This window comes from Nyctereutes procyonoides, unplaced genomic scaffold (genome assembly GCF_905146905.1).
Source record: "Nyctereutes procyonoides isolate TBG_1078 unplaced genomic scaffold, NYPRO_anot_genome, whole genome shotgun sequence".
In the NCBI taxonomy this organism is placed as follows: Eukaryota; Metazoa; Chordata; class Mammalia; order Carnivora; family Canidae; genus Nyctereutes; species Nyctereutes procyonoides.
The window spans coordinates 64,113,581-64,140,466 of record NW_026575140.1 but is presented as its reverse complement, the minus strand read 5'-3'; the positions used below and the strand labels follow the sequence as shown (position 1 = coordinate 64,140,466).

At 37.7% G+C, this 26,886-nt stretch overlaps 1 protein-coding gene and 1 pseudogene across 2 annotated transcripts in view; one reads left to right on the top strand and one right to left on the bottom strand.

The window, feature by feature from the left end:
• Nucleotides 1–26,886, top strand: part of GUCY1A2 (guanylate cyclase 1 soluble subunit alpha 2) — a 334,359-nt gene that overhangs the window by 162,972 nt on the left and 144,501 nt on the right. The window lies entirely within an intron of this gene.
• LOC129497365 (protein dpy-30 homolog) lies at nt 861–2,582 on the bottom strand (annotated as a pseudogene).

The following is a 26,886-nucleotide window of genomic DNA, read 5'->3' as shown; positions in this document are numbered from 1 at the left end:
TTGATATTGTCCCACTTGATTATTTTTGTTTTTGTTGCTTTTGCTTTTGATGGCATTGCCAAGACCTAGTTTAAGGAGCTTATATCCCATGTTTTCTTCTAGGAGTTTTATGGTTTCAAATCTTAAGCTCAAGTCTTTATTTTGAGTTAATTTTTGTGTATTGCATAAGATGGTGGTCTAGTTTTATTCTTTTTGCATATTGTTGTCCAGTTTTTCCAACACCATTTTTAAAAAGATTTTATTTATTTATTCATGAAAGACACAGAGAGAGAAGCAGAGACACAGACAGAGGGAGAAGCAGGCTCCATGCAGGGAGCCTGATGTGGGACTCGATCTGGGGTCTCCAGGATCATGCCCTGGGCTGAAGGCGGCGCTAAACCGCTGAGCCACTGGGGCTGCCCTCCAGCACCATTTTTAAGAGATTGTCCTTTCCACATTGTACATTCTTGGCTTTTTTTTTTGTCGTAAATTAATTGACCATGTATGTGTGGGTGTATTTCTGGGCTCTTTATTTTCTGTCCCATTGATTTACATGTCTGTTTTTATGCCAATACGCACTGTTTTAATTACTATAGCTTTTTTTTTAGACATTTGAACAGCTCACTATGAAGGTCATTTTAAAGACAAAGTTAAACAAATTCTGAGAAAAATTGCACAGAATACACTCATTAAGTTAGTATGGTGATTAAATGAAAACAGAGTAAATATATTTTATTCTGCAGTTCTGGAAATAAGTTCTTTTGTCCTGAAGGTTCTTACACTTCCAAAAAGGGGAAAAATCATGGCAGTTAAAGCTCCCTCTTAATCATATAAATCTACAGTAGGAACCAAATTTTTCTGTTCTTACCGATAAGTCAGTTTCAATCTTCAAACTGTGCCTTGTTTTTTGAAAGATAGGATGCTAGAAATTCAATGGGACTTGGTGGTGTTTCTTTTGCAAGTACAGCAAGTCCCTCTAATAAATATAGGCATAACTGTCTGATTCAGGTAGACACAAGTTGGCAGATTGGAGATCCACTCTCTGTGTTTTGATGGCCTTTCTCATTGCCTTTTTTGTTTTCTTTTGTTTTTGTTTTAATTGAGTTGGATTTATTCCAGAGAAGCCAGCTTGTAGGAGGCGGGGCATGGGATCTGGCTTTCATTTGTTTGTTTGTTTTTTATAAATTTATTTTTTTATGGTGTTCAATTTGCCAACATATAGAATAACACCCAGTGCTCATCCCGTCAAGTGCTCACCTCAGTGCCCATCACCCAGTCACCACCACCCCCCGCCCACCTCCCCTTCCACCACCCCTAGTTTGTTTCCCAGAGTTAGGAGTCTTTCATGTTCTGTCTCCCTTTCTGATATTTCTCACTTATTTTTTCTCCTTTATTCCCTTTCACTATTTTTTATATTCCCCAAATGAATGAGACCATATAATGTTTGTCCTTCTCTGATTGACTTATTTCACTCAGCATAATACCCTCCAGTTCCATCCACGTTGAAGCAAATGGTGGGCATTTGTCATTTCTAATGGCTGAGTAATATTCCATTGTATACATAGACCACAGCTTCTTTATCCATTCATCTGTCGATGGACACCGAGGCTCCTTCCACAGTTTGGCCATTGTGGACATGGCTGCTATAAACATTGGGGTGCAGGTGTCCCGGCATTTCACTGCATCTGTATCTTTGGGGTAAATCCCCAGCAGTGCAATTGCTGGGTTGTAGGGCAGATCTATTTTTAACTCTTTGAGGAACCTCCACACAGTTTTCCAGAGTGGCTGCACCAGTTCACGTTCCCACCAACAGTGCAAGAGGGTTCCCCTTTCTCCACATCCTCTCCAAGATTTGTGGTTTCCTGCCTTGTTAATTTTCCCCATTCTCACTGGTGTGAGATGGTATCTTATTGTGGTTTTGATTTGTATTTCCCTGATGGCCAGTGATGCAGAGCATTTTCTCATGTGCTTGTAGGCCATGTCTATGTCTTCCTCTGTGAGATTTCTGTTCATGTCTTTTGCCCATTTCCTGATTGGATTGTTTGTTTCTTTGCTGTTGAGTTTAAGAAGTTCTTTATAGATCTTGGAAACTTGCCCTTTATCTGATACGTCATTTGCAAATAGCTTCTCCCACTCTGTAGGCTGTCTTTGAGTTTTGTTGACTGTATCCTTTGCTGTGCAAAAGCTTCTTATCTTGATGAAGTCCCAATAGTTCATTTTGGCTTTTGTTTCTTTTGCCTTTGTGGATGTATCTTGCAAGAAGTTACTGTGGCTAAGTTCAAAAAGGGTGTTGCCTGTGTTCTCCTTTAGGATTTTGATGGAATCTTGTCTCACATTTAGATCTTTCATCCATTTTGTGTTTATCTTTGTGTATTGTGCAAGAGAGTGGTCTAGTTTCATTCTTCTGCATGTGGATGTCCAATTTTCCCAGCACCATTTATTGAAGAGGCTGTCTTTTTTCCAGTGGATAGTCTTTCCTCCTTTGTCGAATATTAGTTTACCATCTCATTGCCTCTTATTCTCTCAACATTGTCCCAAGACTGTAATCAGAGAGGGTTTTCTATAGCCTGCATCTGTCCCTCCATCATCTGCTCTGGCTCCATGGCAGACCCTGCAAACAAATCCCTAGAAACCAGTCTTGGAAAACAAGAACTGTGAGGAACCCGGAAGATTTTAACATGAAGATGCCAGAATGGAGTCCAGCCCAGTTCCCAACCTTGCCCTTCACCACTACCTGGGCACAAGAGCACCCGGAGCAGTAGAAGAACATAGTGGGATGGTCCAAGATCAGGTGTCTACATCAGCCCTGGAAGCTCCATAGTAGATCCCAGAACCTAGAATAAGTGGGAATTGGGGGGGGGGAGCTGATTACCTGCACCCAAGTGGCTTGTTTATAAAAGCCCTGTACCACAGTGCCACCAACTCTTAATTACTATAGCTTTGTAGTATAGAGTTCAAAACCAGAGAGTGTGATGCCTCCAGCTTTGTTCTTTTTCAAGATTTCTTTGGCTCTTTGGGTCTTTTTTGGTTTCATACAGTTTTTAGGTTTGTCCTGTTTCTGTGAAAAATACCATTGGAATTTTGACAGGGGTTGCATTGAGTTTGTAGATTGTTGTAACTATTAATTCTTCCAATTCATTAGCAGAGAATATCTTTCCATTTGAGTCCTCTTTAATATCTTTCTTTAATGTCTGGTAGTTTGTAATATGCCAGGCTTTCACCTTCTTGTTTAAATTTATTCCTAGGTATTCTTTTTGATTGCAATTTTAAATGGAATTGTTTTCTTAATTTCTCTTTCTGAGAATTCATTACTAGTGTAAAGAAAAACATAGATTTATGTGCATTGATTATGTATCCTGCAACTTAACTGAATTTATTAGTTCTGACAGTTTTTGGATGGAATCTTTAGGGTTTTCTATTATATAATATCATGTCATCGGCAAATAGAGTTTTACTTCTTTAGTATTTGAAATTCAGTTCTACCACCTAATCCCTAGGATTTTAGCATGTATCTCCTAAGGACAAGATTCATCTACACAGCCATAACACCATTATCAAACACCCAAAAATTGACTCTGAGAGCATATTACCTACAATATAATTCATATACAAATTTCCCCAATTGCCTCAAAAATTTTAAGTTTAATTCTCCTCCTAGGATCTAGTTGAGCATATGGTATATTTGGTTTTCATGTTTTTTAGCCAGCTTTATTCAAAATAGACTCCCACTATTGTTTTTATGACTTTAACATATTTTCAGAAGTTCTGTGATCTGAGTTTTTCAGGTATTTTCTCTTGAATGTGATAAGCTAAAAGGTACTTTTTGTTTGTTTTTTAATTATCACAAAGTTTTATTTCCTTAGGGCCAATTGATGGCATTATCTGAATGTATTAATACCACAGAAGACATTTTTTGTTTCTTTATTTAAAATTTATTTTTATTTGAATTCCAGTATTATTAACAGACATAATATTAGGTTCAGGTGTACAATACAGTGATACAACACTTACATACATCACCCACCCATACATCACTTCATAATCCCTGTCATATATTTCACCTATCCATCAACACCTCCCCTCTGGTAACCATCAGTGTGTTCTCTATAGTTAAGAGTCTGTTTCTTGGCTTGTCTGTCTCTCTTTTTGGGTTAAAGGTATTGGATAGGCAATATTGTGTACCTCCTATTGTATCACACCAAGAGGCACATAATATCAGTTTATCCCATTCTTTGTAATGCTAACTTAGATCACTTGGTTAAGGTTTTGGATGCTATATCTCTCCATTGAAAAGGTAAAAAAAAAAAAGAAAAAAGAAAAGGTAACTTTTATTTGATAATTAACAAGTTCTTTGTGTGGCGACACTCTGAACCATGTGAACATACCCTGTTCTCCAACAAACTTTCACTCAGTGGATTTAATATTCATTAATGATGCTCACCTGAATCCGTTATTATGTTGGCTGTGGTATAATGGGAGTTTTCTAATTCTGCCTCTTAGTCTTTTAAGCATAACTATGACCTCAGTAAAAAGTATTTCTGACTGCCCTGAATATGCTGAGCTGCTTCTTTTTTCTGTCTAGTGAATTATAATGAGATCCTCTTGATAGAAAAGATATACATGTTAGATGTCTGATGGACACCAAGAACACAGATAAAATGTACCTATATTAACTTGCACTCGAACTTCCATTATGAGAGAGGAATTCAAGCACATGTACATAATCTTTAAGGAAAGCAAAGACAACCCACGTAACATGTTTTTCTTTGGTGCTAAGACTTGGATTTGTCTTCCTGCAAGTAAAAATTAAAGAAATACCCAGTTCCAAATATTAAAGCCATTCCACAAGATAAGGCGGGGGGGGGGGGGATGCACTAAGGACTCAGAAATTGACTCGTTTCAGGAAAATGGAAAGAATATTTGAGATAACATCTGCCCCTAGTTTTGTTTTGTTTTGTTTTACTTGTTTGTTATGTTGGTTTTGTTTGGCTCTCTTAAATAAGAAGAGAGCATTGCATCCATGAAACGTGAGCAAGCTGCTTTCTCATTTACTTGGTCTGGTGTGGACCCTGGACACTTCATGTCTCTCCAGGTGATGTTAACATGTGGCCAGGATTGAGAACTTGTAGGGGAATAAGAAATAACTCCAGTTTTAAAGATGGGTAGAAGTTGGACACGTAGAAATTGAGGGAGGTCTGTCCAAATGAAGGTAGGAGCATGAACAATGGTGAAACACCTGATGGCAAATATTGGCTCTTCTTCTTCCTATCTGAACCCTTTTTCTTTGGCATGTTTACCTGGAAGGTAACCTGAAAGATGATGAAATAAGGTTCACTCATTTGAAAGGCTCAGGCAGAAGGATTGCTGTGATTGTGTTATTTAGAGAAGATAAAGGTACTGTTCTTGATAATGTCCTGCAGCTTATCCTTTGTAGCACAGCAGAGCCTGTCATCTCAGTCCTGGTAGGCCCATTCACAGAAGGATGTTACACTCTTTCCTGGGTTTGCCAGGATATTAAGCAAAACTCAGTTTATTAAAAATGTGTTCTGACACGGCAATGATATTGTAAAAGAGCAAAAAAGTCCAAGCTTGGTTTTCATTTTTCTGCTTTAGCCAGAGGTTTGAAAACTGGATTTCAAACTTGTAAATACTGGTTATAAGACACAAGAAACAGAATGTAAATATTTTGAAGGGATATTAATCAAGAGCAGTGAGTCACATATAGTGGATGAAAAGCCTAAAACTAACTGTATCAGGACTTCAGATCAGAGTAAGTTTCAATTTTGGTATCAACTGAAAATGGCCAAATGGAAGATGAATATGAATAAATATTGATAATACAAACTATTGAATTTCTCTGATGATAAATGTTTCTTGGGCTTTGCACATATTCCTAATGTAAAAATACATATATTATGTAAAAAGTTAGAAACCCTTTGGAAATATTTCCTGTTCCTCTATTATATTTTTGGAAAAGCACAAGTTTTAGAGAATCAGATAAGCAGAATAGCAGACAGTATGGGGTCCTGAGGCTAAGAATATTTATGCCCACATATTTCAGAATACAGAGGAAAAGTAATGCCAGCCAAATTTGAAATATGCACTATTTTTTCTTTGCATTTTAAAACATTACCTAGAATAATACCTACGCTTATAAGTTACCTTGAATGCCTACCAACAGGATTACAAGATGGTGACTCAGTGCTACACCCCATTCCTTGGAGAGGTCTCAGTGCCCCCAGATGAGTCTGATCATTCTGGGACTCAACAACTCATGTAAAAATGAGTAGTTAGATCTCACCATTTCCAAAATACCATGACACTCAAAAATAGAAATAAGAAAAAGAAAATAAAAAAGTCAGAGTCAGTAAAGTGGTAAGACTGTCTGTGGTGTCAGGACCTGAATTCTAGTTGTGTCTCTGTCAACAACTAGCTATGACTAGTTGGCCAAAATAAATCGTCTTACCTCTTGATGTCACTTGCAATGTGAGCATGAGGCTGGTATTTTAGTAATTCATAAATGTTTAGAGAAATAGAGTCATTTTCCCCCCTGAAACAAAATCTTTTTCTTTAAGATTTTATTTATTTATTCATGAGAAACACAGAGAGGAGAGAGACAGAGGCAGAGACACAGGCAGAGGGAGAAGCAGGCTCCATTCAGGGAGCCCAATGTGGGACTCGATCCTTGGACTCCAGGATCACACCCTGGGCTGAAGGCAGCACTAAACCGCTGAGCCACCCGGACTGCCCCCTGAAATAAAATCTTATTTGGAATCATAATATATAAAACAATTGAGAGTAAAGATGTTAGGAGAAGAAGTCATTTCTCCCAGCCTCCCCCATACTTCTGAGACCTACTTGGAGGGGCAACCACAGACACTGGAGGGTGTTGACACTGAGTGTGGTCTAGAAACAGCAGCAGGAGCAGCAGCTGATTGGAGATGTAGCACCTCAAAAGTTAGTTAGGAAGGGGGAATCTGAAGTCCCTGCTGGGCTTACTGAATCAGAGACTCTGTATTCTAATGGGTATACCAGTAATATGTTTCACAGTAAAGTTTGAGAAGCCCATCTCTAGAGATTCCTGAAAGTCTATTTGAAAACTAACTACTGGACTAGTTAACCCACAGGGATTAATGGTACTTTTTTTGCCCCTTGATATACCACATTGACCAGTCCTCAGCTGGAAGCCCACTGGGCAAGAACAGCAAGTAGTGGTGGAAGCAAGCCATTTGTAGAGTCTTGGAATCAAGAATGAATAGTTATATTTTATTTCACAGACAGTCCAGTGCTCTGTCTATTCTACAACATTGTTTCAAGGAGGAACTATGTAATGGTCTTTATGTATGTTAGTCTATGAGTCAAGGGTCCAGCAGAAACTTAATGATATACTCAACTAAGATAATTGGCAAGTCTTTCTAATAGAAGGGGTGTTTACAGAGTTGTGCACAGGGTTAAGAGAACCAATAAGAGATTATGAAGTAAGCAGGGACTAGTCATGTTGGGGACCATTGGCACTCCTAATCTTGATGGAGCAAGGAAAGGAAAAGTACCTTTCAAGAAGAACCCATTATAGGAGCTCTTGCCTTAGGTGGAAGGATACAACCACTGCCAAACAACACACCAGCGGGGGTCAAACCAAAAGAATAAATAAACTACACTTTTTCTCCTCTCTTGCTCACCTCCTGGTGGCTACCATTGGCCAAACCCAACTGGAAACCAGAGTGCAACTGGAGAGCCAATTGATGAAGACCATATAAATCATCCTTTTGGGGCACAGTGCAAGGTACAGAAGGTTAGTGAGTGATTCTGGAGAACACAGAATAGCCAACACAGTAGCTAAGATGGTTGGATTTATAAATAGGATAATAGGAAATAAAGTTTTAAAGGAAAGATTTATTTTATTTGTTTGCATATATATTTATACACAGATATGTATATGAATGTATGTTATATATTGTGTAACACATGTAACATGAATGTATATCAAAGAACAAGAAGAATATTCTAGGAAAAAGTGAGATGTAGCAGAATGTGTGCTTTGAAGAAGTATTTTTATCCTTCTGTGAAAATTTTAAAAACCAGAATAATGTTGATCTGTATTTATTTAATGCATGCTCTTTGATAGATACAATTAAAGACACTCAGGTTCAAAACATGGACCCCATCCATGTTAAAAGCAAAAAAAAATACATCTAGAATATACATATGGTATATATTTAGTTGCATTCATTCAGCCAATATTTTTTAAGCACCTACTGAATACCAAACAGTATCTTTGTGACTAAAGTTTACAAGACGAGTCAAAAATGATATGGTCCCTATCCACATAGAATTTATAATCTCATTGGGAAGGTTATTTATGGTTATGGTTCAAGTGAGATGAAAAGAGAAATATTGAGTTCTTTGGGACTTTATAACGGATACACTTGATTTAGAATGTAGATCCAGAGGAGGAAATCTTGAGGCACTTAAGATCTGAAATAGAAATAGGAATACAGCTGGGTAATAAAAGGTAGTAATGGTGAAGGGAAGTTGAGGGAAGCAGAGGAGGTGAGAATGTGTGTGGGTGCTGATGGGAAGGCAGTTGGGGTGCTCCAGCCGGAGCAGATCATAAGTTCAGAAAGCATAGAGAAAAAGAGATTATGCAATATTTAATAAACTGAAGAGAATCTCTTATATGTGGTGCAGAGAGCAAGGCAGCATGGTACTATAAAGCCATGTGAAGTTATTGAAATATTTCAATTATTGAATCGGTTGATTAAATGGGAAAATTATGAATATAAGATCTTGGACTTACTATTACCACTTCAGCTAAAACTTGAATTAATTGTCTCCTGAAGTTTTTCTGAACAATAAGGCCAGAAGGCATTTTTTGTAAATCTTCCCCCAAGTTTAAGATTTTCCTTTAATGTAGGAAAAATAGTTGAATTGTTCCAAATTTTCTGTCATATTTTGCTGTACATCAAGCTAATATATCTTTCTAAAGCAAGTTTATGACAGTGTTCTTTATTAACAACCTTCTGAAGATAGAACCATTTTTTAAAATATTTTATTTATTTATTTATTTATTCATGAGAGAGAGAGAGAGAGAGAGAGAGAGAGAGAGAGACAGGCAGAGGGAGAAGCAGGCTCCATGCAGGGAACCCGACATGGGACTGGACTGTGGGTCTCCAGGATCACGCCCTGGGCTGAAGGTGGCACTAAACCGCTGAGCCACCCGGGCTGCCCAGAACAGTGTTTAATTGGTTATTGCCAAAGTAGGATGAAAAATGTATCAAAGGATCAGGTTGACAGCAAGTACATTTAATACGTCTGTGTGTGTGTGTTTTACGCTTATTGTTGAAAATTCTTAATTCTCGGGCAGCCCCGGTGGCTGTTGCAGATCCTGCCAGTCATCTTTTTCTCTTACTTTTCCAGTTGTTTTCTTTCACCACTAGAGTAGTTCTGATGGATTCTAACACAGGAAAATAAATAATGCAATCAATAACACTTTATTTCTTCCAATACCAAGGCTGTCATTGTTGGTGCAGATGAGAGGTAATATATTATTCTCAGACACATGAATCTATGCGTGGATGGGCATGACTGAACAAATTCCTTCTTCCTCCTCCTCTTCATCTGCTTTCTGCTCCTCTTTCTCCTCGTCTTCTTCCTTCTCCTCTTCTTCCTCTTCCTCCTTCCTTCTTCTTCTTCTCTATTCTGTGATTTTTTTTAATAAATTAATTTTTATTGGTGTTCAATTTACCAACATACAGAATAACACCCAGTGCGGAAGGGGAGGAGGGCGGGGGGTGGGGTAAATGGGTGATGGGCACTGAGGGGGACACTTGACGGGATGAGCACTATTCTGTGATTTTAAATTTATTTGCAAAGTTATGAAACACCAGCAAAACCTAGTTTTACAACATTTCTGTCACCCCAGAAAAGTCCTCCATGCCCACCAAAATTAATAGATTAGACCATTTACTCATGGTCTCTGTTTGCTTATAAAGATGGAATCTTGTTGGCCATTAGTTGTTAGCTAAATATAAATATGAACATATAATTATAAATGTATATACATAATCTATATAGTTTGCAAATATTGTTCCCTCTCATATTATTCCTGAAATTTTGCTTGTTTCAGAGATGTTTTCCATTTCATTCATTCATGCAATTATTTATTTTACAAATATTGAAACTCTATGTAAAGTCCTATACTAGGCTCTATTTTTTAATTTTTTTATTCATTTATGATAGTCACAGAGAGAGAGAGAGAGAGGCAGAGACACAGGCAGAGGGAGAAGCAGGCTCCATGCACCGGGAGCCCGATGTGGGATTCGATCCCGGGTCTCCAGGATCGCGTCCTGGGCCAAAGGCAGGCACCAAACCGCTGCGCCACCCAGGGATCCCCTAGGCTCTATTTTTAAAGGTTACTCTTAAATAGATCTTGTTTTCAACAAGCTTAGAGTTTAGTAGAGGGATAAGATGTGAAGAGTCATTGTCGGAGAGAATGTGCTAAGTCCCAAAAGAGAAGCTTGAGCAAAAACCATACTGCTTTTGAGGTAAGAGAGGTTTTATCTACCTGAAAAGATAGAGTTGGAGTCGGAACAATTTCCAAAAGGAAGTGACATTTGGAAAGCATCTCTCATAAATAGGATAGAGCCATGGTAGGATTGGAAAAAATCACATTTCTGTCTGTGAGTAAAGTAGAAGCATAGCATATGTACTTAGAACAGAGTGGTTTGGTTTTGTCAGGAGGATAGTAGAGGTAAGGATGCAAAGTGTGGAGTGAGACTAGATCCCGAGAAGGCTTGGAATGGGGTCTACAGGCAAATGACCAAAACCTTAAGTGCTCAACAGAAATAACAGAGAATAATTTGGAGATTATTTATTTATATACTGTTTATTTTACAAGAAAGAATTGCAAAGTAGCAGTGACTATAAGTTTACATGCCCTGGTTTTTCACTGTACTTTTCTCATTCATAATAATATACCTTTTCTTAAAAAAAATATTTATCTATGATAGTCATACACACACACACACAGAGAGACAGAGAGAGAGAGAGAGAGAGAGAGAGGGGCAGAGACACAGGCAGAGGAAGAAGCAGGCTCCATGCACCGGGAGCCCGACGTGAGACTCCATCCCGGGTCTCCAGGATCGCACCCTGGGCCAAAGGCAGGTGCTAAACCGCTGCGCCACCCAGGGATCCCCAATAATATACCTTTTTTTATTACCTCTAATGTTTTCCATTATATCATTGTTTCTTAAGCTTATTCAGTAAAAACAAAACAAAACATCTTGTATGCTTGTAAAGAAGTAGCTAGCATATGACAATTTCTATAAATATTTCATGTCCTATTTCATAGACAATATTTTTTTAGATTTACCTCCTTTTTGTTAACCATCTGTTTTTCCATCATAGACTAGCCTTCTGGGTTTGTTTTCCTTTTCTTTCAATAATACATTTTTGTGTGTTAGTTTATTGTTCATAAGCGCTGTTGACATATTTATCTCATTGGCATTTTTAAAATGTAGCTTTTTTTTGAGTGCGTCATTTTAGGATGACAGTATCTCTGAGTCCATTTGAAATATTGTCTCCGGTTCATATTGTGGCTGTCTATCTGTCATTTGCAGGTAATCTTTTCTGTCTACTCTTATGATCTTGGTCAAAACTGGGTATCCTGCAGGTTCATTACAATGTCTAATCCTGGATTTCCTCATATTTCTATTTCCTGGTGGATATTGTGGTTGGTGGTGTGGGTTGTTTTCCATTTGTTCGGGAAGATTCACAGTCATTATTGTTACCAATATTACCTTTCATTCTTTTTCTCTATTCTCTCTTCCATGTACTCTGGTTAGAATTAGGTCAGATTTTTCACATTTTTTCTTACCTATCACTCAATCTGTCTTCCATATTTCCTACCTTTGTGTCTCTCCATGTGACATGTCACAGGATTTTCAGATCTGTATTATGATTCTAGTTCACTGATTTTTGGGGGATAGCATCTCCTACTCTCTTTAGCCCATCTGTCCTTTGGTTTTGTTAAACTTCAACCATTATATTTCTCAATGATAAATCTATCTTCTTCTTTTATTAAACCTTCCTAGTTGGTTTTGGTCATCTCTCCCTGCCTGTTTGTGATGCTACCCTTTATTTCTTTAAACATTCCATACCTGTTTTGTAATGCTAATTCTGAGACATCAGTGTCTGAAGTCTTAAATCTATTTTTTGTTACTTCCAGGTCTCATTTCTGGTTTGTTCGTTTCCCTGAATGCTTTGTGATTGTTGAATTTTATCTTCTGTTTGATATTATTTTATCCTGAAGAAGAGCTTGGAGCCTGAATGCAGTATGTGTTCCATATGAGAGAAGGTTTCTGTGTTTCCAAAGGGACCATGGGGACTGTGCAGACCTGGGACCACTTGAACCCCTTTAAGGGTCTCTGGTACAATCTAAGGATCTCAGGCTCAGCTCCCCATCCCTACCTCTAATGCAAAACTAAGTCTACAGATCTTGGTGCCTGCGTTGGCGTTTACCCTCAAGCTACTCTTTCTTTAAGTTTGCACATATAGCTCATGGTTAAGATTTCAGCTCCAGATGATAGCTTTTACTTTTGCTGAGGCCACTTGGAGCTTTATTTCACCTATTTAAAGCTCAGAAATGCTATAAAAATTATGTTTTGTACAGGATCTACTTTCTTTTTCTTTTCAAGATACTCTTGTTAGAGCCTCTAAATTGGCCTGGTGATGGAAGCCGAGTGATAGATTATTGTAACACAGGAGCAATATGGGAATTACCAAAATTCTTTGATCAATATAAATAAGAAAAACAGGAATATTTGAAAACAAACAGACATTAATTTGGCATCTTGATTTGTTCAGTTTAGTTATCTATAACAGTTCTTGCTAGTTTGTGCTTTTTGGATATTACCCAAAATATCGTATTAATAAAATATTTGAAGTGTTCCTGTTCTAAGAAGTAACTAGGCCATTAGGAGCCTAGGAGATTACTAGTGGATAGCTCTTCTTAAAATTTTTATTTTTCTTCTTTTCATATACTTTAGAATGTTCAAAGAAAGAGAAAAGAAGGAGTTGGTCCATTAAGAAATCAGAGATCTGTGAAGTCAGACCAAAGATACCATTTGTCCATCCTTCCATTAGATAGTAAAATCTTTATCCATGATTATTTTCATATAAATTTATTTAATAATTTTATTAATATCTGTAGATTACCCACTTTATGGCATGTACTATTCCATATGGTAGAAAGCAAAGGAACAGTTAGAAGTCTCTGTATTTCTATTATCAGGACAGACATTAACAAGGAAAAGTAGGAAAATAGTATGACAGGATGGTAAGGGCTAGGGAGAACAATAAACAACAAAAAAGGAATAAAATGTGGTAGGGCTAAAATAACAGATGGGTAGATGGTCCTACTGGTTCCGAGCACTTTACTAAAGAACCTTAGAATATGATATGATGTGTCACAGCTAGAACACTCTTATGGCCCAGTAAATAAGTTAGTGTTATGGGTGGAATTGTGTCCTTCAAAAAAATGTCTTGGAAGGCTAGCCCCCAGTACCTCAGAATGTGACCATATTTGGAGATAGAGTCCTTACAGAAGTAATTAAGTTAAAATGAGGTCATTAGGGTGGCCTTAATCCAGTATGACTGATGTCCTTATAAAAAGGGAAAACTTCGGACATAGAGATGTACATACACACAGAGAAAGAGAACACCATGTGAAGGTGAGGTCAAATGTTATAAGCCAAGGCACTACCAGAAGCTAGGAGAGAGGCATTTAGAGCAGCAGGGTCTCTTGATGGTGGACTTTTGGCTTCCAAAAGTTTCTGTTTCAGTTTCTGTTGTTCAAGCCATTCAAATTGGTGGTACTTCATAACAGGAGCCCTCACAAACCAGTGCAATCAGTAATTCATTGTAATTAAAGCTTAACAGCGTGTAGGACAATAGGAGATGACAAGCAAAAGGGTTGGAAAACTCCTGATAGCCTATTATGACCCAGACAGTTTTTATTTAACAAATATGTAATGCTATTATATGCCAGTGACTATTCTGGGTGTTTTGTTTTAGCCAATATGTATCCAAATAGCAATCCTGTTATTGAAGTTCATTCATTATTGCCATTTTAAAGATGGGGAGTCACATTTTGGTAATGCTATCTACTTCCCATTTCCCAAGGAAAATGTTTGAACAAACATTACATGACCATGCAGAGATCCTTGGGCCTTGTATAGGAAGCTTTCTTGAGGGTTTCCCCACAACATGTGTAAACACACAATTTTTTGAAGTCCTGTTGTTGGTGCTAGTGAAAGGTTCAGGGGAAAGGCATACCCAAGACAAAGATACCCATGTTCTAGTCCCACTTCTGAGTTTCTTTAGCCACAGATCTTGGGCACATCACTTAGTTTTCTTCCGTCTCCATTATTACACTTGCTCATATTAACTAGATAACTGCAAAATTAAATCAGAGGATAAATTTAAATTTAAAAATAAACAACAAAGAGAAAGTCTCCAACCCATAGTTTGCCCTGGAGATTTTTATTTTTTTATTTTTTTATTTATTTTTAAATTTTTATTTATTTATGATAGTCACAGAGAGAGAGAGAGAGAGAGAGAGAGAGAGAGAGAGAGGCAGAGACATAGGCAGAGGGAGTGGCAGGCTCCATGCACCGGGAGCCTGACGTGGGATTCGATCCCGGGTCTACAGGATCGTGCCCTGGGCCAAAGGCAGGCGCCAAACCGCTGTGCCACCCAGGGATCCCAGATTTTTATTTTTATAGGAAATATCTCCTCAATATCTCCCAAACAATGTATTAATTTATATACTCTTTGTAAACACTTAGATCTAAAAAATAATTTAGATTATTTACAGTATGCTTGAGAGGTTTTGATATCTCAGTGGAATGAAAGATACACATGTAATTCAGTTTCAAAGAGATAAAGAATTGATAGCAAGTTATGATTTATGTTGGGTAAGTGTGAAACCAACCATATGTTAGTCCTTTATGCGAAGCTTTAGATTCAGAATTATACATTGAATTATGTTAATCTCAGGACTCTTCTAGTAATTCATTGATGGCCTAGAACCTTAAAGTGGGAGTAATATTAACTAGAATGATAAGGAATATAATCAGGTTGGATGGGAAAAAGCTATAATGGATTCTTTTCTCCAAGGTCACAGCATAAAGGGGTTGCAACTCTAGACCACTTCTCAAATGGGTGATGGAGTTGGGGGAAAGTGATCTTTGATCAAGACCCGGTGCTTAGTCAAGGTAAAGAAGGCTGTGATTATCATCAAATCCCACTCCCTCGACATAGTGAAGATGGATTTATTGCTCCCATGATACATCTGAGGGCAGGTTAGGTATCTGAGCAGCTGGGTTGCAAGAGAGAATTCTGAACCCAGGCTCCTTCTTATTCCACCATCTTGGACACATGTCCTCCATGCAGAGGAAAGAGGAGAGGGAGGACAGGACTGGAGAATCACATGATTAAGCTCACATTCCAGTGGTCATGACTCACTTGTATGGCCTTGACCTGACTAGACCCTTTTGCTCTCTGCTTTGATCGGTCCGGACCTTCTTGCATGCCCTCAATGTGCTATGCTCTCTTTTCTATCTGGGCCTTTGAACTTGCCATCATTCACTGTGGAACACTTCCCTTGCCATATGCCAACAACTCCTGTGCTTTTCACTTTCATAAACAACCTCCAAGGCATGCTTCTTCAGTTGAATGCTATTATCTTGATAAGGAATTCATACACATTGTTCATGTTCCTGGGGATGTTTACAAAGATGAATACTGATTATGTGTATCTGAGAAATTTTGCCAATGCAAAGTCAACCTTCATTGTGATATTTTAATTATGGTAGTATTTTGTAATGATTTGTGAAGCTTTTTTTGATTGATGGGACATAACTCATTGAAGTAGAAATCTACTACAGACATTTAAATTATTTGCTGTTTTTCTTACTGTTACTGAAAATGCTACAGTGAATAAAGGGATGTATTTTTAACCCATATCCTATGCCTATTCAATGCAGCCCCATAAAATATATTACCATCAGAGTTTCTTCAACATAATTGAATTATAATTTCTTATTTGATTGTGTGTCTCTAGCACCAGCCAAATCATCATCATTGTCATAATGCTTAATAACAAGAGTAACAATAGTATAATAATAATCACTGAGTGCATGTATATTGTGTACTAGGTAAGGTTTTTTATGCATATTACCTCATTTAAACTTCACCCTAATGCTATTCCATTAAAATTGTTATTATTCCAGTCTTACAGATGAGGTTGCTATGGCCCTGAAGGGCCATGTGATGTGTCTGTGGTTACTCAGACAGCAAATGATGGAACTAGGCTCTAAACTCATATAATTTTTAGTTTCAAAGCTGTCACTCTTTTCATCCATCTCTCCACACTATGTATGGAAAGAACATTGGTCAGGGCTGTCAGGGCTCTCTAACTTACCTCTGTGTGATCTCTGGCACTCAGCCCTCCCTGGCCTCAGTGTCTCTAATTATAGTAGCCTTGATTATGTACTCCTTCCAACGTCAGAGAGCAAAATACAGCAATGTCTGTAGAAACATTTTAAAACGTGTACAATTCCAAGGGATGATTGAGAGATATTACTGGTCACAAATAGGCTTTATTTGTCAGGCAGACCTTGGCAAACGTTAAGGATGCACTTGGAAAACTCAAATCTCCAAATTGATAACAAAATAAACATTATTCTCCTAAAATGCAGTGGTGTGCCAATGGAAAAAAATGTAAGGGACCCCCTTCACATCTTTAATGGTTCCACAAATATGGAGGAAAGTCATTCATAAAGTTGTCAAAACAAATACTGTCTAGAGTGTTTGTTGAAACAGTTTTGTGATTCACCTTTGATGAAAGTATTTATGGGCTTGTTAATTTCCTAGCTCTGAGCCATTCCTGAATTTTCTGTTCCTGTTTTATTCAGAACATATCTTCTAGCTCTGAACTATCCACAGTGAGGCTGTGTATGCTGAGAGGTCTGGTTTGAGTCCTTGCCCTTTTACCAACTTGCCTGGCACCCTTATGCAAAGTGTCCTCCCCATGCAACTTATTCTTCATTTACACGTGTGAGATGGATGGATTGGACAAAATGATATTTGAGGCAGTAGTTCCCAAGTCTAGTCAATTTTCAGAATCGCACAGAGGTCTTGTAAAAAAAAATCTATTTCTGAGCCCAACAACAGGGGGTTCTGATTGAGTACATTTGAGGCAGGCTCAAAATCCACAGTGAGATATCAGAAAGGGAGACAGAACATGAAGAGTCCTAACTCTGGGAAACGAACTAGGGGTGGTGGAAGGGGAGGAGGGCGGGGGGTGGTGGTGAATGCGTGACGGGCACTGAGGGGGGCACTTGACAGGATGAGCACTGGGTGTTATTCTATATGTTGGCAAATTGAACATCAATAAAAAGTAAATTTATTATTAAAAAAATAAATTAAAAAAAATCCACAGTGAGGTTGCCTAGTAGTTACCGAAGACTTCTTTGTGATGGATATTGTGCTCAACATGGCACATAGGACTTTTTGTAATATTACAACTGTTTGAGGTAAATACTATTCTTATACCCTTGATGACCTATGCCAAGTTTTTAATTGCTTGCTCATTCCTTATAGTCTCTAGGTCCTTGCTTATCTTTATGATTGTATCCTTACTTATACATACCTGGTGGCTCTATGTTCTGAACCTGACAACTGGCTGGTTTTGGAGCTCTAAATCTTGTGTTCATTGTTTCCATGCTTTTGTCCATTGCTTGAGCCTATTCATATTGACAGTCTGAAGACTCTAAACTGGGGAGGGGTTAGATGCCTGTGATTGAGGGCCACTCCAGCCTTCTCTGAGGGTGGAGCTTCAGCTTGAAGTATGTAACCAGGGTCCCTAACTGTGCACATGTCCCAGGTCTCAGAGTCACCTTACCCAAGCCCTCTCCCCTTGGCTCTCAGGGAAGCCTGGCTTCTCTCTGACCCTCTCAGAGATCCAGCTCAACGTCTTGCTTTTTTGTTGCTTGTTTCCTTTGTTTTCATTTGGTTGTTCCATTTTCTGATGTGTGTACGTGGGAGTGTCCTTACAAACCTCTCCTACCTCTTAAGAGATCACTGCCTCAACAGTGTGTTTTCATCACAATCTACTTGTTCTGCAGCAGGAGGATCCCTCAGCTCTCCATAACCTGTCCATTCTTTCGTCTTTCTTTGTTTTTAAAATATGTATCTCCTCTGTTAAAATATAAGTTTCTTAAAGGCAGAGACTGTCTTAAACTCAATTCTATCTTTAGTACTGAGTAAAGTTCTTACATATAACACTTCTTCAAACCTTCTATGTGACATTGTCAAAAGCAAGAACATCTCTGTGACCCAAATACTAATTCATTCCTTACCACAAAGAAATGAAAAATTATACTTAGATCAAATGATGGATGGAATATCAGAGCCATGAATTTACTAACATATCAGTGAGTAGCCATATGTGACTCTATGCATTGTAGTTTAAATTAATGAAAATCAAGTAAAACTTAAAATTTCATTCTTTGGTCACACTATTTTCCTAGTTATTTCTTTTAAATGTTTATGCAACTGAGACAAAATGGAAAAGACTATTTCTATTACTAAAAATAGCCACCCTTGATCTTTCATTTGACCTCTGATTCACAAGAATGAAATGAGGAATGGGAGAACAAATATTTTAATATATATGCACACATACACATATAACTCACACATAAATAACATAGACTTGGATAATTGGAAGTTAGGGTTTGTTCTCTTTTTTTTTTCTGAGGCCTTCTCCGAATATTTTCATGTTAAATGGGCTGACTCAGAATGGCTAACTTTTTTATAATTCCCAATTCTTATTAATTTGTACTCTGTTACTATAAGGCAGCTTCCTTCATCCTTATGTAACAATGAGTTAGTGCTTTGTGCAGGATTATTTTTGTAATATATCCTGAAGAGAGTATAGAATTTCCTGTCATTGTAGAATATTTTAGTGGTTGTTCCAAATATTTACTACAGCATTCTGAAGTGTAGTTTTATCAACTCATTATATAGAAATGTAACCAAAATCTCCCATGGGATGTATAAGTGGCCTTGTGGTGACAAAGGCACCCCAGAGGTGCAGACTATGTGTGTTAAAGTAAGGAAGACTTTCAGTGCTGTCCTTGAATGTGTGTGATTTACTGATTGTGTGAATGTCATGAAACAATAAAATCATCTGCGCTCTTTGGGAGAAAAGATAATCTTTGCACGCGAGTCTTAAAAACCGTGTATCAATTTAATATTCCTCACATCATGTGAAATTGTTAAATAAAAAAATGTATAAAGAATCAAAAAGCAAAACATAAGCATTTTGCATTTAGAAAATTGCACAACAGAATATCAAAACATTCTCTGATGTACTTCTTTCAACTATGAAGCATAAACCTATTTCCTTTAAATATTGTATGAATCCTGCTGTGATTCAAAAAGAAAAGTGGCATCTAATCATGCAACATTAAATCGACTTTGTTATGTGGTTTACTGACTTATCTATCAAAACAGAATTCAAATCCATTTTTAGAATGAAGTTTTGATAATAAATTTATTTTTTATTGGTGTTCAATTTGCCAACATACAGAATACCACCCAGTGCTCATCCTGTCAAGTGCCCCCCTTTAGTGCCCGTCACCCATTCACCCCCACCCCCTGCCCTCCTCCCCTTCCACCACGCCTAGTTCGTTTCCCAGAGTTAGGAGTCTTTATGTTCTGTCTCCCTTTCTGATATTTCCTACCCATTTCTTCTCCCTTCCCTTCTATCCCCTTTCACTATTATTTATATTCCCCAAATGAATGAGACCATATAATGTTTGTCCTTCTCCGATTGACTTATTTCACTCAGCATAATACCCTCCAGTTCCATCCACATCGAAGCAAATGGTGGGTATTTGTCGTTTCTAATGGCTGAGGAATATTCCATTGCATACATAAACCACATCTTCTTTATCCATTCATCTTTCGATGGACACCGAGGCTCCTTCCACAGTTTGGCTATTGTGGACATGGCTGCTAGAAACATCGGGGTGCAGGTGTCCCGGCGTTTCACTGCATCTGTATCTTTGGGGTAAATCCCCAACAGTGCAATTGCTGGGTCGTAGGGCAGGTCTATTTTTAACTCTTTGAGGAACCTCCACACAGTTTTCCAGAGTGGCTGCACCAGTTCACATTCCCACCAACAGTGTAAGAGGGTTCCCTTTTCTCCGCATCCTCTCCAACATTTGTGGTTTCCTGCCTTGTTACTTTTCCCCATTCTCACTGGTTTTGAGACTTCAAGAATAGCAATGAAATTAAGTATAAACACATGGCAAGGGGGGAGGGGAAAGCAAGTATTTCTATGCTAAGATATAATGTCTGGAGGGTTATGTTTTTTTTTTCTGATTCTATCAATAAACAGTATGAATTTTATTGTCTCATTTTAGCCTACAGATTAAGTATCATAATTAGCCTGAGATTTTAATATTCCCCCAGTTACATATACCTTACAATTATACCTTATAATTGTACATATACCTTACAATTGAATTTACTGTTTAATTTATTAAAACTGCAAAGGGGATCCCTGGGTGGCGCAGTGGTTTGGCGCCTGCCTTTGGCCCAGGGCGCGATCCTGGAGACCCGGGATGGAATCCCACGTCGGGCTCCCGGTGCATGGAGCCTGCTTATCCCTCTGCCTGTGTCTCTGCCTCTCTCTCTCTCTCTCTGTGTGTGTGTGACTATCATAAATAAAATAAAAAATAAATAAATAAAACCTGCAAAGATGTTCTGCTTAAATTCCTGCATATTTAAAGTGAGTAAAATAGTACTGATAGTTTGTAGGTATTAAGTAAATATTTGTAAAACAGATGAATAGATAAATAAATGAATGCTTTTAATTTCTTTTAAGTTCTATTTAGTGTACTTAAGAATTTTTATATTGCCTCTTTAAATAAGAATATTTAATGAGGGATTCTTTTTCAGAGAAAATCAAAACAAATTTTGCAGTTTTAAAAAATTATAGCTATTATAAATGTAGATATTAGATTGGAATTTTAAGAAACTAATAGCCCCTTGGGAGAAAATTGGTTTTGTATCAAAACAGTATATTTCTCTGGATAATTATGGACTAAAAATCAAAACACAAACAAGTGAATGGTAAAAATAAACAAGCAAAGCAGGAAAACAAAAGCTCTGCTATTTTATCAACTAAGCGATTTTTCACTTAGCATAATTCCCTACAGATTAAGCCACAATTTTACTTCTGTAAGTAGAATATATTTTTTTATATTTATATTATTATATGGTATTCTATGTTAGTTTAACCATTTACCCACTAAAATACATCTGGACTATTTCCAGTTTTGGCCATTGTGAATATATCTTATGGTGATTGATTTCTACTTTTTTTTTAATTTCTACTTTTATTCCATGTAGAACATATTATGTACAATTTCAATTTTAGAAATTTTTTAAAAGATTTTATTTATTTACTTATTTATTTTGAGAGCGTGCACAAGCAGGAATGGAGCAGATGAGAGGGGGAGAATCTCAAGTAGACTACCTACTGAGCGTGGAGCCTGATAGGGGCTTGATATCACAACCCTGAGATCATGACCTGAATGTTGTGGTGGTTTTTTGTTTTTGTTTTTAATGTGGCCCAGGATATGATCTGGCTTAGAGTATGTTCTATGAGTTCTTGAAAAATATGTGTACTATTGCTGTTAGGTGGATCATCCTACATATATCGTTAAGATCCTATGTGATTAATTTTGCTGTTTCAGCCTGTAGTGGCTTCCTATGGTTAGTGTAACCCATTTCCACAAACTGAGGAATGTAAAACAACAGACATTTACTCTTACACAGTCCTGAAGGTCAGAGTCTGAAATCAAAGTATGGGTAAGGACCATGGTCTCTCCATAACATCTGGAGGAGAATCTATTCCTTGACTCTTGTGGCTTCTGGTGGCTACTGGCGAGCCTTGCTGTTTCTTGGCTTGTAGTGACACTACTCCTGTATCTCTGCCTCCACATCCTCATGGGTTGTGTGTACAATTTCCCTGTGCTTCTCTGTTCTAAGGACACCTGGGATGAATGCAGGTGGTATCATAATTTTTGTTTCACACTCAGTACATATAATTTAGACAACTCAGGAGAAGGATATTTATTCTGTGGTAATTACCCATATTTCTAGTTTTTATGTTTTTTTTTCCTTCCAGATGCTGTAAGATTCCTTCTCATATTATCTTTCTGCTTGAAAATTTTTCTTTGGCCATTCTTTAAGGGTAGGTCTATGAGGACACAGACTTCTAGTTTTTCTTCGGTTGCCAATGTGTTTGTTTTCTCTTTGTTTTTTTTTTAATTTTTTAAAATTTGAATTCAATTTGCCAACATCTAGTATAACACCCAGTGCTCATCCCATCAAGCACCCTCCTCAGTGTCCATCACCCAGCTACTCCATCTCTGCACCCACCTCTCCTTCCACAACCCTTTGTTTCCCAGAGTCAGGAGTCTCTCATGGTTTGTCTCCCTCTCTAATTTTTCCCACTAAGTTCCCTTCCTTTCCTTTATAATCCCTTTCACTCTTTCTTATATTCCACTTATGAGTGAAACCATATGATGATTGTCTCTTCGTTCTTCAAGAATAGTTTAGTTTACCCAGTTGTAGAATTTATGATAGACTTTTCTTTTGATATTCAGAAGAGCCTGCTCCTTTCTTCTGGCCTCCCTAGTTCAGATGAGAAACCTGCTTTCATGCATTGTACTATTCCCTGTGAGTACTGCATCCTTTCCCTCTGGCTGCTTTCAAGAAATTTTCTTTGAATTTAGTTTTTAGAATGAGTGAATTAAACTGGGTCTGTTTGTGATGATCCTATCTGAGGTTCATGTTGCTCCTTGAACCTGTGGATTTATATCGTTTCTCAAATTAGAGACATTTTCTGCCATTATGTTTCCATTTTTTTTTCAGTCTTAATCTCTCTCCTTTCCTCCTGGGACTCCCATGATATGAAGGTTGTACTATTTTTTTCTTTTTTTGTTACTGTTCTGCAGGCCCCTGAGGCTCTGTTTATTTATTTTTATTTATTTTAGTCTGTTTTCTCTCTCTGTTCAGACTGAGTAAATTCTCTTGAACTATCCTCAGACTCACTGATTCTTTCCTATCATCTCTGCTCTCTCTTTGAGTCCACCCAGCAAATTTTCTATTTTTGCTGCATTTTTTGGCTCTATAATCAACATTTGGTTATTTTTATATCTTCTATTGCTTTACTGAGATTTTCTAATTTTTTTCTCTCTTCAAAAGAATTTGTAATTGCTTGTTGAAGCATTTTATGATGGGCTCTTTAAGGTCGTTGACAGATAATTCCAATATCTGATTCATTTCAGTGTTGGCATCAATTGATTGCCTTTCCTCATTCAAGATCTTATTTTCCTGGTTCAAATTACAATGTGTGGCTTCCTATTGTGTACTGGACAGTTTGGCTATTATGTGAGAAGACACCAGATCCTATTAAAATTTTTATTTTAACAAGCAGTTGCTCTGTTTAGGTTTGGCATGCAGGTCCTGGCCTACTTCTGTGGTCAAGTGGCTGCAATGGCAGTGTAATTTTCAGAGCTCACATGCTGCTATTTTCATCTTTTGAGTTTATTTTTTGCTTCTGGGGCTCCCACTGGCTCTTGTTGCTGCTGCTTGAGGGGGAAGGACAAGCTCCCAGATGCAAGGTGGCCTGGGACCTTTATTCAAAAGAAGAGGTTATCTCCATGCTAGTGGGAAATGAGCACTTCTTGACTGGACTGATGTCAAGATTCTTATTCCTTGTGGCTTCAGCCATGTGGTATCTCAGGAAGGGCCCTGAGAAGAGGGAGAATCTCAGCACTCTGAGGACATTGAAATTTCTCAAGCTGCCCATTTGTCTCCTAGTTGGGTTTTTTTTTTTTCCTTCTTCTTCTTCTGAATCTAATTCTTCAAAGTGAATGCTACTCTGTGAGAACAAAAGCCCATCTGGACACATGGGGACTTATCATTCTGTCTGTGCTTTTGTAAGTTATATCCTAAAGATCTGAAATATCTGAAATCACAGCTAGAAGTGACTTTTACTATACTGATTTAGGTGGGTAGGCATGAAAGTAGCTATTTAAATCTACATGAAGAGCAACAACTTCTGTCTTTTTTCCTGCCTGCTGTGAATATCTCATTAAGGTTATTTTGCTGTCACATTGGTTTGCATGTAGAATTATTGCCTCCTCAGTCCCTGCCCAACCCCCTACCCCTCCTGCTTCTTCAGTGGTTAAGAGCAGATCCTCTGGAGTCCAACCTGAGTTTAAATGCTGACCCTGCTGTTTAGCCTGTGCATTCTGAGCAAGTCTCTTACCTTCCTAAATCTCATCTAAAAAAATGATGACAGTCATAGGGTAAAGTAAAATTTAATAACAACATATAGATTAAGTACTCAGCACAGTACCTGGCTGGTGACAAGCACTCAACAGATGTGATGAGTTAGCTAGTTGTTCATCCTCAGTAATAGCATTATCATTTCGTCTCCACTTTAGAAAAGCTTTGGAAGTAAAAATAATTGAACCTGGGTTAGTTTGCCCTCTTAATGTCAAGAGAGCAGCAATTCAAATCCATATCTACTTTTTACAAATCTTTTTTTGCTAACCATTGTATATAACCATGCTACAAATGATTATCTTATGAGACTTGAGTCTCCGTGGGAGCATGGGTTAGTCAGTCCATGTTCCGGATATGCAAAAATACAAGAATGTATAGTTTAGAGCCAAGCATACTCAATTTTCAATTAATTATTGATTATAGTGATAAATATTTTTATAGATATATCTATGCATAAAAATAAAAAAACACAGCTAGTTTAATATAACCTGACCACCATACTTTGTAAAAGGATGACTTTTAACCCTTTTGCCCAAATACTCCTTTTTCATTATGCTTACCAGTTTCTGAAATCTGATAGATTGATTTTAGAAGATTTTATTTCTCCATTTGACAGAGTCAAAGCACAAGTAGACAGAGCATCAGAGGGAGAAGGAGGCTCCCTGCTAAGCAGGGAGCCTGATGCTGGGCTTGATCCCAGAATCCTGAGATCATGACCTGAGTTAAAGGCAGGTGCTTAACCAACTGAGCCACCTGGGCGCCCCTGAAATCTGATAGATTTAAAAACAGTTTATTTTTCTTAGGCATTATGCTCTTTCATTTAAATTTTAGTATAATTTGAAATGCATTAAGAACTTACATGTTTCCATTTTATGTATTTTCCCATAAATCTGCTTCCTATACATAAGAATGTATAATTTCTATAATAATTTTGCACATTGCTAAATGAACAAGTGAAGATGATGGTGAATTCCTGAATTTATTATTATAATGGTACAAATGTAATTCAAAAGGAATAATTTATGTTATTACCAATTAAAGTAAAAACACATTTATGATAGAGACACAAATGCTTCAGTTGTATTTGCCCATTTATTAAATAAGGGAAAAATTCACTGATGAAAAAATATTAAAAGTTATTTACATGTACATTGGGGCTTATCTTATGAGTTGTTATTCTGTAGTGTAGGAGGTAAGCAATCACTTTTTCCTCAGACTCTGTTGATTCAGAAATTTCAAAATAAAAACCACCCAAACAGCTAATGGCCACGTATAGATCAAGAACTTATTTATGTTTTATATTTTTGAGCTAGGAATTGCAGATATTCGACTCAGCTTCTTTTAAGTTAAATGAAAACACTATTGTTTATTACATATAGCAAATAATACATAATGTTGTTAGTACATGTACCATAGGCTGATTCTGTATCTGACATAAAGAGAGATGGTGGCAAGGGAGAAAGGGGTCCATTTGTGATGGGACACGTGGAAGTTGATGTCTTGGAAGAGAATGAAGTAATGAGGAAAGAGGGAGGGGCAGGGAGTGCTCATAAGAGAGAGAGACAGGCAGCAGGATAGACAAAGACCAAGTGAAGAGAAGATGCTGGAAGTATAAGTCCATAGAACAAAGGGGAGAAGGGAGAAAAAAGTAAGATGGAGAAGAAGAAAACATCTGAAATGTGAGGAGAGAGAGAGAGAGAGAGAGAGAGAGAGAGAGAGAGAGAGAGACCACATACGTCTAAATCTAGATTTAGATCTCTGAGCATCAGAGATTTGCTTTTACAAAACTTAAACTTTATGAATAAATGGATCATGGTCAATTTTTAGCTTTGATGTTGTAGATTTTGTGTATCTTCCTTATGACACCTTCACCATCCCGATGGTGGGCAAGCATGTGCCATTAACAGCAGTCCTCTCAACACAGCCTGCCAGGCACAGCAAACAGGACACAGCCTGGAAATTCTCAGAACAGTCATCTCTGTCTGCACTCAGGCCATAACCTGCAGCCTTGGGAAGCTGCCCTGGTGGTGGTGGGGGGGGTGGGGGGGATTGGGAGTGTCTTCTGCACACCATTTTCTGGCCTCCATCACCATACTATGTATCCTTGAGAAGGGGCATATTCTTTTATCTTTTTATGCTAATGACCTAGAGCTGTGTGAGTAAATAGGAAACAATAAATATTTCATTGAAGAAATGAGAGTACTAGGTATCAAAGGAGGAAATACTGAACACTCGTGGTAACTTCACTTAAGATAAAGCAAACATTTCATTTCATAAAAATTATAGTGTCAAGGGAGGACTTGATTTTATTTCCATGTCTGTACTGAATCTTGATGAATGGTGCAGGTGGAATCATGTAAAACATAGATGCAGGCCTACACATCCAAATCTCTCAGTTTTACTGTATGTTTGTTCTATGCCTTCAGTTTCATCAGCCAGCCAAACTACTTCATGCTACAAATAATAAAG